The 16,439-nt window shown below is 38.4% G+C and overlaps 1 pseudogene; it reads right to left on the bottom strand.

Annotated features, from left to right (window-relative positions):
* Window positions 1-14,618: 14,618 nt before the first annotated feature.
* LOC103089932 (histone deacetylase 1-like) lies at window positions 14,619-16,216 on the bottom strand (annotated as a pseudogene).
* Between the last annotated feature and the right edge of the window lie 223 nt (window positions 16,217-16,439).

The following is a 16,439-nucleotide window of genomic DNA, read 5'->3' as shown; positions in this document are numbered from 1 at the left end:
GCTTCTCCTGCATCGGCAGGCGGACTCTCAAGCACTGCGCCACCAGGGAAGCCCTGTTGGAAGATTTTTAATCACAGTCTCAACTTCAGTGCATGTGATTGGTCTGTTTATATTTTCTATTTCTTTCTGGTTCAGTATCGGAAGGTTGTGCTGTTCTAAGAATTTGTCCATTTTTTCCAGGTTGTCCATTTTATTGGGATATATTTGCTTGTAGTAATTTCTTAAGATCCTTTGTATTTCTACAGTGTCATTTGTTACTTCTCCTTTTTCATTTCTAATTCTATTGATTTGAGTCTTCTCCCTTTTTTTCTTGATGAGTCTGGCTAATGGTTTATCAATTTTGTTTATCTTCTCAAAGAACTAGCTTTTATTTTTATTGATCTTTGCTACTGTTTCCTTCATTTCTTTTTCATTTACCTCTGATCTGACCATTATGATTTCTTTCCTTCTGCTAACTTGAGGGTCTTTTTGTTCTTCTTTCTCTAATTGCTTTAGGTGTAAGGTTAGGTTGCTTATTTGAGATGTTTCTTGTTTCTTGAGGTAGGACTGTATTGCTATAAACTTCCCCCTTAGAACTATTTAGGCTGCATCCCATAGGTTTTGGGTCATCGTGTTTTGTCATTTGTTGTTAAGTACTTTTTGGTTTCCTTTTTGACTTCTTCAGTGATCTCTTGGATATTAGGTAGTGTATGGTTTAGTCTCCATGTGTGTGTATTTTTTACAGATTTTTTCCTGTAATTTATATGTAGTCTTATAGCATTGTGGTCAGAAAAGCTACTTGATACGATTACAATTTTCTTAAATTTACCAAGGCTTGATTTGTGACCCAAGATATGATCTATCCTGGAGAATGTTCCATGAGCACTTAAGAAGACAGTATATTCTGTTGTTTTGGGATGGAATGTCCTATAAATATCAATATAAGTCCATCTTGTTTAATGTACCTTTTAAAGCTTGTGTTTTCTTATTTATTTTCATTTTGGATGATCTGTCCATTGGTGAAAGTGGACTGTTAAAGTCCCCTACTATGATTGTGTTACTGTCAATTTCCCCTTTTATGGCTGTTAGCATTTGCCTTACGTATTGAGGTGCTCCTATGTTGGGTGCATAAATATTTACAATTGTTATATCTTTTTCTTGGATTGATCCCTTGATCATTATGTAGTGTCCTTCCTTGCCTCTTGTAATAGTCTTTATTTTAAAGTCTATTTTGCCTGATATGAGAATTGCTACTCCACCTTTCTTTTGATTTCCATTTACATGGAATATCTTTTTCCATCACCTCACTTTCAGTCTGTATGTGTCCCTAGGTCTGAAGTGAGTCTCTTGTGCACAGCATATATATGGGTCTTTTTTTTGTATCCATTCAGCCAGTCTATGTCTTTTGGTGGGAACATTTAATCCATTTATATTTAAGGTAATTATCGATATATATGTTCCTATTCCCATTTTGTTAATTGTTTTGGTTTTTGTTATTGTAGGTCTTTTCCTTCTCTTGTGCCTCCTGCTTAGAGAAGTTTCTTTAGCATTTGTTGTAAAGCTGGTTTGGTGGTGCTGAATTCTCTTAGCATTTGCTTGTCTGTAAAGGTTTTAATTTCTCTGTCGAAACTGAATGAGATCCTTGCTGGTTAGAGTAATCTTGGTTGTAGGATTTTCCCTTTCATCACTTTAAATATGTCTTGCCACTTCCTTCTGGCTTGCAGAGTTTCTGCTGAAAAACCACCTCTTATCCTTATGGTGATTCCCTTGTATGTTATTTGTTGTTTTTCCCTTGCTGCTTTTAATATGCTTTCTTTGTATTTAGTTTTTGACAGTTTGATTAATATGTGTCTTGGCGTGTTTCTCCTTGAATTTATCCTGTATGGGACTCTCTGTGCTTCCTGGACTTGACTGACTATTTCCTTTCCCATATCAGGGAAGCTTTCAACTATAATCTCTTCAAATGTTTTCTCAGTCCCTTTCTTTTTCTCTTCTTCTTCTGGGACCCCTATAATTCTAATGTTGGCGTGTTTAATGTTGTCCCAGAGGTTTCTGAGACTGTCCTCAATTCTTGTCATTCTTTTTTCTTTATTGTCCTCTGCGGTAGTTTTTTCCACTGTTTTATCTTCCAGGTCACTTATCCGTTCTTCTGACTCAGGTATTCTGCTATTGATTCCTTCTAGAGAATTTTTAATTTCATTAATTGTGTTGCTCATCGTTTGTTTGCTCTTTAGTTGTTCTAGGTCCTTGTTAAAAGTTTCTTGTATATTGTCCATTCTATCTCCAAGATTTTGAATCATCTCTACTATCATTACTCTGAATTCTACTCCAGGTAGACTCCTTATATCCTCTTCATTTGTTTGGTTTGGTGGGGTTTTATCTTGCTCCTTCATCTGCTGTGTCTTTCTCTGTCTTCTCATTTTGCTTAACTTACTGTGTTTGGGGTCTCCTTTTCGCAGGCTGCTGGTTCGTAGTCCCTGTTGTTTTTGGTGTCTGCCCCCAGTGGCTAAGGTTGGTTCAGTGGGTTGTGCAGGCTTCCTGGTGGAGGGAACTAGTGCCTGTGTTCTGGTGGATGAGGCTAGATATTGTCTTTCTGCTGGGAAGGACTTCATCCAGTGGTGTGTCTTGGGGTGTCTGTGACCTTATTATGATTTTAGACAGCCTCTCTGCTAATGGGTGTGGTTCTGTTCCTGTCTTCCTAGTTGTTTGGCATAGGGTGTCCAGCACTGTAGCTTGCTGGTCATTGATTGGAGCTGGGTCTTAGCGTTGAGATGGAGATCTCTGGGAGAGCTTTCACCGTTTGATATTACATGGAGCCAGGAGGTCTCTGGTGGACCAGTGTCCCGAATTGTGCTCTCCCACAATTCCCTCTCTCAGAGGCATCCATGCTCTGTGTGGGAATCTCTCCGCCCTGCCCTCTGCACCCGTTTCTGTGCTCTCCTCCATAGCTCCAAAGCTTCCCCTCCACCCACCCCCCGTCTCTGCCAGTGAAGGGTCTTCCTAGTGTATGGAAACTTTTCCTCCTTCACAGCTCCCTCCCAGAGGTGCAGATCCCGTCCCTATTTTTTGTCCATTTTTTCTTTTTTCTTTTGCCCTACCCAGGTATGTGGGGGTGTTTCTTGTCTTTTGGGAAGTCTGAGGTCTTCTGCCAGTGTTCAGTAGGTGTTCTGTAGGAGTTGTTCCACATGTAGCTGTATTTATGATGTATTTATGGGAAGGAAGATGATCTCCACGTCTTACTCCTCTGCCATTTTGAAGGTCTCTCTGGATTGATTTCTTTATTACCAATTCTTACTCTACAGAAAATTAAAGTGTGAGTTACCCTCCAACATGTGTGAAAACAAAAGAAAAAATATTATCCTCAATATGTCTTAAATGTTATTGGATTGATTGTTCTTTCCCAGCTGCATGGTGAGCATATTAGGGGTGACATCTCTGTGTTTATACAATATATTTCAAATCCCCATTTGGAATGCAGTGACAGTCCTAGTGCTATAAAAGTATTATACTACTAAGTAATTAACTAAGAAATTATGAAAAACAAAATGGAGAATAAAAGACAACTGCAGAGCATCTATCACAACAAAATAGTTGTCTTTTATATTTGATTCTGTTTATTTTTTTGTGACTGAAGAACAAATATCAGTTATGGGCAGATGGCCATTAGCATAATCCATAATGCCAGAAGACAAAACAATGCTTTGTATCTATCACCTTTGATTAGTAGCATAATGTTTTATTAGGCTCTGTAAAAATAACACAGAGTAACAGAATATGTGCTTTGACAAAGCAACAGTTTGTTTTCAATAGCAGCATCTCTGTTAGGAAATAAAAGAAATGAAGAAAATATCATCCAAATCTTTAAACATGGATCAAAGTGTGGGATGTTCCTGATTTGCTCAAAGCCAGGGTACAAACTCAGTATATAGCAACCCAGTTAATGATTAACATTTCCATGACAATCTTCTTTAACAAGATAAAACAATTTGGGCTTTCTAACATAAAAACAAATGGCTTAAGTAATATACCTATATTCTAAGTGTTTGAGTGAAAGTTTATAGTTTCAAACTTGGTGAGCTTTGGGATTCCTATCTTAGATTTCACCTAATGGGCCTTTGACAGCCTCTACTCTATGAGGTTTCTTTAACCTTCAGTGCCCTCCGATCTATTTCCACCAGGAGGGAAATAAATCAAAGGCCACAGACAACAAAACCTAAGGAGCCTCCATCCCCAGGATTTAAGATGCTCCCATGCTTAGATTGGCTGACTTACAGTTAATAGCAAATTCAGGTGAACATCTTTCCTAAATAAAATCTCTGTAGGAAGAGTGGGCAAAGGCTATAAAGGATGAGACTGAAAGTTATTTAATTCTACTCAAGTACAAAAGTTACAACCACTTTTATAACCTGCATGAAATAGTAAAGTACCAGTGAACCTGCAAAGGGACCAATTTTAAATGGAACTGTGTCAGCTAAGGGGATGACTTATGGTAGAAAAAGCAGAAGAGGATCTCTAGGGGGGAACAGACTCTCAGTAATGGAGGAAAGTCTTCTAGGCAGTGTTCAGCAAAGATTGTTTCTTTTCTCTACCTATATCCAATGAGATAGCCATTTTGCCGCAGATGTGTTTTGCAGATGGCATTGGCAGAGCCAGTTTGCACTAAAGGAGAGTTGCAATGCCAGCATTCCACAAATCTACGAAGATAGTAACTAGCATCATAGAAATATAAAGACAGGATACTGTGCAACTGCCATTATATTAAAAACTCTTTTCAGTTAATATTTTGGAATTTAATGACTAGAACTTGCAGACCAAATAAGAAGCTCCTCTTGCTGTCTGGTAGCAGTACCCCTAAAGAACCTCTATCTTGCTCTTAATAACTTTTATGGTTTTATTCTGATCACAAGAACTATATTTGCTCATTATGGAAATTGTAAAATACCTAAAAATATAAAGAAAAGGAAAAATTCTATCATCGCATGATTGTACAGTCTCTATATTGACATATATTCACCTCGGATTTTTTTTTCATTTTGAATTTCATTTTGAATGTGATGTGATAGTGTATGTGCCTGTGTGTGTGTGTGTGTCTCTGTGTGTGTCTGTGTCTGTGTTTTAAAACTAGATCATATTCCAAAAACAATTCTGTATTTTTTTAAATTAATGTGTGACTAGTATTTCCCATGTCATTAAGTATTCTCCAATAAGGTCATTTTTAATGGCTGCATAGTATTCAGATGATCTCTAAAAGTACTGAGCATTAGTAAAAAAAATATTTTCCTCTATCTGTTTGGAGTAGTAGTTAGTGAAATAAGATAGCAAAATTAAATATGTGGTATACATTTTAGAACATGAGACAAAATTAATATTATTTAAGACGTTATAATTGTATACCTAGAAAATCCAAAACCTTACTTGGGTAAATCAACTATTAGGATAAGAAAATTTAGAAAGTTGGCTAGAAATAAGATAAGTTTTGTTTTATGCTAACAGTATACAATTAGAAATTGAAATTCAAGAAAGAAAAAGAAAATCTACTCAAAATTGCTGTAAAATCTATAAAATACCAAGGAATAAGTGTTATAATGAAAAAATGTAAGAACTGATCGAAGCCATATAAAAGTACCTGAATATATGGATAGATATACCATGATTCTTGGAAATGAAGATAATACTTTAAACTTGTAATAAATTTCTAAATCCCAATTAAGTTTCTGTTGTTTGGATTGGATTCTCAAAAATATCATAGAGGATATTTAATATGGCATGAGATAAAATATAGACCATGTGGCTTACAGGAAACTTATTTTGGAGGGTTCAGGGGGTTACCTCCAGGAATAAAGCAAGTGTCCTCCAGAGCAGTTGGCACAAGCACAAGATAGCCATGTGAGTACTCATCAGTAATGACATGTAGGAGGCTACAGATACAGAAAACATACGAGCAGCAAATCACAGGATCAGACATTATGAACTGCAAATTTTGATTTGCAATCAAGATGATTTTCCCACCTGAATAGCAGTCTCTATGGTTAAAGAGCTAAGATTTATTTATTTAATGTTAGTTGATAATAGCAATGCTGAGCAATAGAGTTAGTTAGCATATTAACTTATTTTCAATCAAAATTTAAGTGGACTTTTTTGCAATTATAAAAAATTTAAAATTCTTATGATAGAAGAAATGTACAAGCGCCAAGACATTTTTGAGGAATAATATGGGAGGACTTGACCTATCAGATCTCAAAATATATTGTAAAGCCACTGTAATCAAAGGACTATGGTATTGACAAAAGAATAGACAAATGGACAAGTGGAACAGAAAAGAGAGTCAAGGGACAGATCCGTGTATATATAGGAATGAAACATATTAAAATGGGGGCAATCAGAGAGGTGAGGGAACAAAGAATTATTCAGTAAATCTAATTAAATCCATTGGAATACATACCTTTGGAAGAAAATTAATTTAGATTCTTACCTACATATATTTTAGAATGATTAAAAATTAAACTGGAAAAAAACCAGAGGTAGTAAGAGGATAATATTTTGTAAATTTAGTATGGGTAAGGATTTCCCAGCAAGATAAAAAATCTAGAAGGGATAAAACAAAAAACGTGATCACTTTAACCACATAAATATTAAAATTTTCTATGCATCAAAAGATTCTATAAATTCAGATGACAATAAAGAGGATAAAGCTTTTAAAAATATAATAACAAGCAAAACATTCACTTCTAATACACAAAAATCCTGCAAATCAATAATTAATTATTTATTATAGAAAATATAATTATACAATACAAAATAGGCAAAGCATGTGAATATAATGTTCACATAATTAAAAAATAATAAACATATTAAAATATGTGCAACCTCAGTAGTTGTCAAGGAAATGAAAATTGAAATATCAAAGGGATATGATTTTTTGAAAATTAGAGTGGAAAAATTAGAAGATCTAATGATACCTACTGCTAGAGAGGGTACAGGAAAAGGGCAATAGCTCAACGATGTTGGCAGGAGTAGAAATTTGCTCTAACCATTTTGGAAAGTAATTTGGCAGTAACTATGAACATTTTAAGAGTGCATACCTTTTGATCTATCAATTTTATTCGTAGAAATCTACCTCAACAGTATAAATGGATATATGTACACGGATGTTCATTATGGCACCCCTGAGTTTCCTAGACATTGCAAGGATTCTTCATTGTCCCAAAACCCTTGAAATAATTTGCCTTTCTGAGCCAATAATTGACCTTTAACGTTTTACCGAAAAAGCAGGCATCCAAATAATGCTATCAGAGTTGCATATTCAACTTATTTGACCAAGGCAATTAACCCTTTTGTAAAATTTATTGAAGTGCATTGAACTTCATAGAAACACTTTCTTAAAATCCCAGCAGTAGACATGGGTTTAGGGGTAGACAAAAAATATTCAGTCTGGTCTGTACTATTGTTAGGTCTTTTATCCAGCTTCATCCTTTTAATTCTCTCCCTATGTATATATCTTTAGATGTGGAGTCAAAATCTATGATACTGCATGATACAGTGTGATTCTGGTCTTCAACCAATTTTCTTACTGCCCAGTTAACAAAGATATAAGATGAGCTCAACTATTAAAGAAGTTCTGTTTTGTAATGCTTTTAATAAGTTAGTTTGGATAATTATTTATATCATAATATCACTAGTATAAATTAGACCCTTGATAAATATTGATTGAAAGAATGGAAAATATCTTTTATTGTGGGGAGGAAAATGTGGAACATGAGAAGGGGAAAGACATAAATCATACATGCAAGTATTTGCTATATGTCTTAAATTCTTATTTTTCTCCAAATACTTATGAAGTGCACTTTGTGTTAGACACCATTCATTTATTCAACAAACCTTTCTTGAGCACCTACGATAAGCTAGTGCTGCTCCAGGAACTGCGGACATAACAATGAATAATATAGTTGATGGAGCCTGCACTGTATCAGAAAATTTCTTAGCCCTTATACACATACTACCTATCTAAACATTTTTCCAGCATGCTTCAGAAAATAAAAAACAAAATAAAACAAAATACAAAAACCTCCCAATAGGGACTTCCTTAAAGCTGAAAGCTGTTTTGTATTTCATTCATGCATTCAATTCAATTAGCACATATTTTCTGAATGCCTACTACTATGAGAGAGGCACTGCTCTAGGCACTGGGAAAACATGAGTAAATGAGAAAGACAAAGTCTGCCCTCAAGAGGACTGTGTTCTAAATACAGACAAGATAACTTCAGATATTAATAAGTGGCATGAATAAAATAATGGGGGGGTGGCTAAAAGCTAGGGTGGTTTGTAGAGGTGACATCAGAGCTGAGACCTAAATGACCAGAAGGAGCTAGCCATGGAAAGATATAGACGAAGAGCTAGAGCTAGATCTCCAGAGAGAATAGCTTCTGCCAGAATGAATGAACTCGAAGTATTCTAGGAAAAAAGAGGAGCAAAATGATCAGTGGAGGGAGTGGTAAGTGATTATTTCAGAGAGATGTGAGGAGGCCAGATCATGTTGGACCTTGTAGGCTAAGAGATAAGGAGCATGATTTTTACTCTATTATATGGTAGAAAGTCATTGGAAGGTGTTCAATGGCAGAGTGATGATAAGATTTACATTTTTTGAAGATCACTCTGGCTGCTTTTTAGAAAACTGGCTATATGGAAGTAAGGGTGGAATCAGTGTTGCATTATCCCAAACTAGAGATAATGATAGTTTGGACTGGAGTGGGAGCAGCAAAGATGGTATGAAGTGGTTGAATTCTGGATATATTTTGCAGGTAGAGTGTTTCAGGAACCCCAAGACCACCTTCAAGTTTGGTAATTCACTACAAGGACTCACAAAACTCAATAGCTTAATCCGAATGATAAGGTTTATTACAGCAAAGGATACACAGCAAAAGCAATAGGCAAAGATATTCATTGGGCAAAGTCTAAGAGGCTAAACACAGGCTTCCATATCCTTTCCCATCTGGGGCCACACAGTGCATGCTATGTGTCTATCTCCTATTGCTGATGATCCTTCACCTCTATCACCTCCCACCTCCTTTCCCTCCTCCAGTCAGTAACTCTTCTTGCCTGTTCACTCGATGCCAGCCCCTATGTGCCAGCTGTTGTACTATATACTACTGTACTTTCCAAGATACTATACTGTAAGATCAAAAATGTTTTCTTGGGCTTCCCTGGTGGCGCAATGGTTGAGAGTCCACCTGCCGATGCAGGTGACGCGGGTTCATGCCCCGGTCCGGGAGGATCCCGCGTGCCGCAGAGCGGCTGGGCCCATGAGCCATGGCCGCTGAGCCTGCGCGTCCGGAGCCTGTGCTCCACAACAGGAGGGGCCACAGCAGTGAGAGGCCCGTGTAATGCAAAAAAAAATGTTTTCTTTATTTTTTGTGTTTGTTTTTTATGTATTTTTTGTGTGAAAAGTATTATAAACTTATTACAGTACAGTACTATATAGCCGATTGTTTTAGTTGGGTACCTAGGCTAACTTGGTTGGACTTATGAACAAACTGGACTTATGAATGTGCTCTCAGAATGGAACTCGTTCATATGTAGGGGACTTACTGTATATCCAGAGAAAACCATAATTCGAAAAGTTACATGCACCCTAATGTTCACTGAAGCACTATTCACAATAGCCAAGACATGGAAGAAACCTAAATGCCCACTGACAGATGGATGAAGAAGATGTGGTGTATTTATACAATGGAATACTACTCAGCTATAGAAATGAATGAAATAATGCCATTTGCAGCAACATGGATGGATCTAGAGATTATAATACTAAGTGAAGTAAGCCAGACAAAGACAAATATCATATGATATCACTTATATGTAGAATCTAAAAAAAAGGTACAAATGAACTTATATACAAAACAGAAATAGACCCACACACATAGAAGACAAACTTATACTACCAAAGGGGAAAGGGCAGGAGTGATAAATTAGGAGTTTGGGATTAACATATACACACTACTATATATAAAATAACCAACAAGGACCTACTGTATAGCACAGGGAACTATACTTGATATTTAGTAATAACTTATAAGGGAAAAGAACTGGAAAAAGTATATATATACATACACATATATACATATATATATGTATATATGTATATATATATAACTGAATCACTGTGCTGTACACCTGAAACTAACATGACACTGTAAATCAACTATATTTCAATAAAAACAAACAAACAAAAAAAACTACTGTTCCTCTCTTGTCACTGAATTCTCTTTACTGGGCTGATCAGCGCCTATAACTCCTTAGAGGAATTAAAGTTTAATGATATTTGCAATGTTTGTTGAGCTCTTCATTTCTTCCTTCCTCCTTTCCTTCAGTAATATTTTATTAAATGCATGTTTTGTTTAAGGCTCTGTCCAGAGCTCTGACAATTCAACAGTGAACAAGAGAGACATAGCACCTGCCCTCATGAAGCTTACAGTCTAGCAGTCCAACAGATGTTAATGAAATGATCCCCCAAGTCTTATAATGTATAATATCAACAAAATAAGTGCTACGAGTGCTCTTAACTCTGATATAGTCTGAGGAATCAAGGAAGGCTTCCCCGTGGAAATGGCTCTTTAGTTGAGATCTGAAGGATGAGCTGGAGACAACAAGATAGACACAGGGTGAGAGAAAGAGCGTATCTTAGACAAAGGTAAGAAACAACCAAAGGTCCTATGGTGGTAGGGAGTTAGTGTGTTACTATGTGCCAAGGTTTGTACAAATCTGTTGTTTTAATTCACTCAACAATCATTTCTGAAAAATAGCTAAGCCCCCATTTTACAAATGAGAATATTGAAGCACAGGGGATTACTAGCTGCATGACATTGAGTGAGTGAGTGAATTTAAAGCCAGTACTGAGTGCCTCTAAGGCAGTGGTTCTCAGTTGGACCCCTACCACGCTAGAGCACATTTGACAATATCTGGAAGCAATTTTAGTTGTCACAACTTTGAGGGGTGCTGGGGTGCACTACTAGGTTGAGGCCAGAGATGCTGCTATGCATGCTACAATGAACAGGACAGCCATCACAATAAACAATTATCTGACCCAAAATTTTAATAGTGCCCAGGATGAGAAACCCTGGCACTACTGAAATTTGGGTTAAACCCAAACTCTTAACCCTTCCACAGATGTGCCTCTCTCCCTGGAGGCTTCTCAGTCCTTTGTGCAAATAGACTTCTGGTCAGTCAGTTCCAATTAGCCGTACATGCCCAGTAGTGGACATGGATTAGACTTAAGCAGGGACCTCTGCTACTCGGCAATTCTTTCAATGATCCACACCAGCTTTGTATTGTCAGTTCCATCTCATAGATGAAGAAACAGAGGTTAAATAACATGCCTTGAGTCTCAGAAGTCACAGTGACAGAGCAACTGAGTCCAGCTCTTTTGAAAATGAACCTGTTATCGTCTTCCTTCATAAGGCAGCCCTTCAAAGGACAAATGCTTAATCTCGGCCTCCTCATGTAAAACTGGCAAAGCCTAGAGATACAGGTCTGGATCTGGGCTGCAGGGGCGCTACAAAGAGTTTGTCAAATTTAGTGCCTGCATTATTTTTTTAGGAGCTTGAAAATCAGCCCAGTGTTATTCAGCTTGAATTCTTCTCTTGGTAGGCTCAAACTCACACCAGACACACAATCTGCTGTTTGTGTAGAGAATGTATCAGGAGAGAAAAGAATAGCACCCACATGTGAGCATCTGCTAGAAAAATCCATTTCACCATTAACCATACAACTGAGTGAGAAAAACATCTGTGCCTGCTATTGCAGATGTAATCATAAAACCTAAATGTAGCAATGGAACAAACTGGAAGAGGGGCAGAGGACAAGAAAAGGGAGAAACACATAGCTTTGTTGTCAGAAAGGGATGGGTCTGTGGCTGGGCTCCTGCACTGAATACTCTTGTCTTCACCTTTCAGACACCATCTATAGGAAACAGCAAGATCCTAAGCAGGCAAATTATGCAATACAGCTCTAAGGAAGCAATAAACAAGGCAGAGGAATCCCAGAGACTGCAAATCGACAGCAAAAAATATATCTAAAATATATGTTGGCGGCATTTCAATGTTAGGGCAGTTGACAGAATCGTGGAACAAGAGACCGTAGAAAATGTCAAATCTAAAGGGCCCTCAGAGATCAACTAGTTCAATCCCCAGTCTTACTCATGAGGAAACTGAGGTGCAGAGAGGGATGTGACTGCCCAAGGTCACACAGCTAGTTAGTGGCAGATGATTCTAGGCAGTTCTGGGGAAACAATTTTTTTTTTCAGACCAGCAAGAGAGAAACATTTTACAAAACTTTACAAATAACTGAGAACATCAGCTTGAAAGCACAACTCTGCTACAGCTATATAAATTTATGCCTTGATTCAGGGGGCCAAAAGCCAATGCTGATCTTTGCCCAAAGTGCTAAGGTGTAATTCTGCCACTCAGGGTGAAACAGAAACACCTACTAGATCTCAGCAACTAACACTGGCTCTACTTCTGCTGGACTGCCAGTTTTAAAGAACCACACAACTTTAATCTGAAGCTGGAAAGAAAGGGAAACCAACCAGGCCCATGGCACCCCAGGCCACACTCCTTTCATTGGCCCATGAAGAATCTGCACCCAGGAAGTCAGGACGCTAGGCTTTGGCTTCTGGTTCTGCCTACAACCAGCTGTATGACCTTAGGACAAATACAGACCACTGAACTTGAGCCCTCCAAAGCCTTTTCTCCTCAGGACAAGAGGATAATAAGAAGCAAAAGGAAAGGAGAAAATAGAGAAATGTATGGAAAGAGGTGGTGGGAAGAAGCAGGGTTGCCCTCTCTCCCTGCCCATCCCCTCAGATGCCAGCCTAACTCTTATGGAGTCCATACAACACCCCTCCTAAATTCAGCCTAGGTTGTATCATTCATTTGATGGCTATTCATGGCCATCTTCTTTCATGAAATATCTGTTCAAATCTTTTGTCCATTTTTATTGGTTGTTTTCTCATGAAGGAGTTGCAAAAGGCATTTATATATTCTGGATATAAGTATTTTGTCTGATATAAGTGCTGTGTATATTTTCTTCTATTCCAAGGTTTGACTTTTCATTTTCTCAACAATATCTTTCAAAGAGCAAAAGTTTTTAATTTTGATAACATTAAATTTATCATTTTTTAAATACTTTGGTGCTTTTTGTATTCTATCTATGAACTTTTACCTACCCCAAAGTCACAAAGATTTTCTCCTATGTTGTCTTCTAAACACTTTAGAGTTTGGGGCTTTATATTTAGTTCCATTTAGAATCCATTTACATTTATTATCCATTTCGAGGTGATTTTTGTGTATGGCACAAGGTAAAATTTCATGTTCACTTTTTTCCTGTATTGATATCTGGTTGATCCAGCACTATTTGTTGAAAAGACTATTTTCCCTCCACTAAATTGCTCTGGCACCTTTGATCAAATGGCCATATATGCATGGTATCTTTCACTTTCTAGCAGACCTATCCTTCAAGGACAGTACAAAGGAGGACACGAGTCTACATGTACATTTGCACTAATTCCAACTCAGTGGGACTCAACTCATGAGGTCAGACAGTTTAGGACTTCACAGTTGTGCCCATGGCGAAAGATAGAAGGACAGAAGACCACTTAACGATAGGAATTATAACAGATGCACATGATTGGGACAATACTTTTTTGCATTTCATATGCATCACATAATTGATCCTTCAAAACAGCCCTGTGAAAAAGCAATTAATATGATCCTCATTATTTGAAGTGAAGCTCTGAGAGTTAACTGACTTGTCTAAAGTCACATAGAGCTGGGCTCTGAACCTAGACCCTATGATGCCAGAGCTATGTTTTCAATCACTGTTTCTATTGCTCCTTTTAGCTCCATTACTCTTATCTCCATAATTCAATGTGATGGTTCTCACCTGAAACAACCTCTTACTGTTCCCATCCATCCCAGATGTTGAGGGCTAACTAATAAAATAGTTAATATTTGTTGAATACCAAGGATTCAGTCTCTTTGTATATACACATTTTTTAGTGTATAGACATGTACCATTTTATTACAAAGATTCTCACAAAAATGAAAATAGTATCTCAAAAAGGAAACTAGACTAACAATCTTCACCTGCAGAATTGTGGGAGGACAGAGAGAGCAGGCAGTGTGAGTTTCTTGGCTTACTGGGGGCCAGTAGAAAGGTATGAGAACAGAACCAATCTAAAAATGGCTGATGTTACCTTAAGGAGCCTGAAAAGACCAGGGAGTCCCTGAAGATCCAGTCACCCCTTCTAAAATGCTCAATAAGGGCACCTTTTCAAAGCTACTAAGCAGGCACTTCAAGATTTTGTCCTATGGGTGCTTAAGTGTATCCCTTCTAGCCAGACCTGGCACCCGTTATGGTTCAAAATTAAGAATTCAGGAGGGATGGGTGGTGAGGCAGCTACTAGAAGAGCTTCACCTAACACGTGTGCCCTGAGCTCGGGACCCTGGTTCCTGTCTAGTCCCTGGGGATATTTATATTTAATATATTTTTATATAAATACACAGAGAAATAGAAAATATAAAATCCGAGGGGGTGCAAGATAAAGGTGGGGAACTTGGCAAGAAGCCAGAACTGGAGAGGTCTGCTCAGACCCTCTTGGCTTCCTGCTTCTCCTCCTTGGTTTTCTCCTCTTCTGTGACCTCTTTCTTTTCTTCTGGGTCTTTCTCTTTCTCATCTTCTGTTTTGACTCTCTTGGCTTTTTTGAAGTTGGAAGAGTTCTTGCGACCTCCTTTTCCCTCCCCATCAGAGTCGGAGAACTCTTCCTCACAGGCAATTTGTTTGCCCAAGGAACAGAGTGAGATGTGCTTGGCAGGGTCTTCTTCATCCTCATCACCACTCTCCTCTGGAATGGCCTCCTCAGGAATGGCCTGCATTTGGACTCCAGGTATGCGGGTCAGCATTCTCAGGTTCTCAAACAGTCGCTGTTTGAACTTTTCCAGATACTCATTAGTGTTCTGGTTAGTCATATTGGAAAGACTGATGTGAAATTTGAAATCTGGTCCAAAGTATTCAAAGTAGTCACTGTATGAAAGCTCTTTAGGGATCTCTATGCCCAGGGCCACAGCTGTTTCATAAGTCCAGCACCGGGAGACATTATAATGGCGTAGCCACCTCCTCCCAGCATCAGCATAGGCAGGTTAAAGCTCTTCACAAATTCCACACACTTGGCTTGCCCTTTGATGGTTGAATCGAAGCAATCTAACTGATCACCAAACAGGAAATCAGAGCCACAGTGTAAGACGACTGCACTGAGCTGGAACATCTCCATTACTTTGGACATGACTGGCTTGAAAATGGCCTCATAGAACTTGTCATCAACCCCATCTTGGAGCGGGTAGTTAAAAGCATAAACCCCAATATCCTGTAGGTCCCAAGTTCCTGGGAAATACTCTCCATATTTATGAAAGGACACAGTCACGACTCGGTCTGTGGTATAGAAGGCCTCTTCCACGCCATCGCCATGGTGAATATCAATGTCAATATACAGCACTCTCTGGTGATACTTCAGCAGTTCCAGGATAGCCAAGATGATATCAATGACATTGGCGTAACAGAAGCCAGATGCCTCAGACTTCTTTCCATGGTGTAAGCCCCCAGCCCAATTCACAGCGATGTCCGTCTGCTGTTTATTTTCAGGGCACTTGCCACAGAGCCACCAGGAGATAGCTGACAGAACTCAAACAGGCCATCAAATACCAGACAGTCCTCACCAATGTAGAATCTCTGCATCTGCTTGCGGTACTCGGACATGTTATCTGGGCAGATGGAGCGCAAGAATTTAATGTAGTCATCAGTGTGGTACTTGGTTCTCTCCTCAGCATTGGCTTTGCGAGGGTGATAAACTTCCATCTTTCAGTAGAGGCCATTGTTAAGGAGCAAATTGTGAGTCATGCAGATTCAGTGAGGCTTCATTGTGTGGCCTTGTCCATAATATACAACATAATTGGAAACTACATCCAATGTAATTTCCAACATGCCCTCACTATACCTCCAGGGAATTCACTCCCACAGCAGAAAAATAACCATCACTACTCAGAATTATTGTAAGTCACAGTTCACCTCTTGCACGTCGTTACACTTTATGGTGTCAAAGCACATTCACATTCATTTTCTTACTGGATTCTCACAAAAACCCATCGTAGTAGTAACAGACTTTCCCCCTGGTGCCCTGAGTCTGCGCCATCTTGCTCCCCTCCGTAGGTCCCTCTGCCCTCCTGCCAGCGGCTCTGCTCAGCCTCTTTACATATATTAACTCATTCAATCCTCCCAACATCCCTAAATGAGTTGTATACTACTGTAATGTCCATTTTAATGGAACCTGGAACCTCAGGCTCAGTGAGTTTATGTAACTTTCTCTCAATCACACAGCTATTAAATAGAGCCAGGATCTGAAGCAATTATTTACC

The sequence above is a fragment of the Lipotes vexillifer genome, unplaced genomic scaffold, assembly GCF_000442215.2.
Source record: "Lipotes vexillifer unplaced genomic scaffold, Lipotes_vexillifer_v1.1 scaffold1281, whole genome shotgun sequence".
Taxonomy (NCBI): Eukaryota; Metazoa; Chordata; class Mammalia; order Artiodactyla; family Lipotidae; genus Lipotes; species Lipotes vexillifer.
This window is presented reverse-complemented; position numbering and strand designations above follow the sequence as displayed.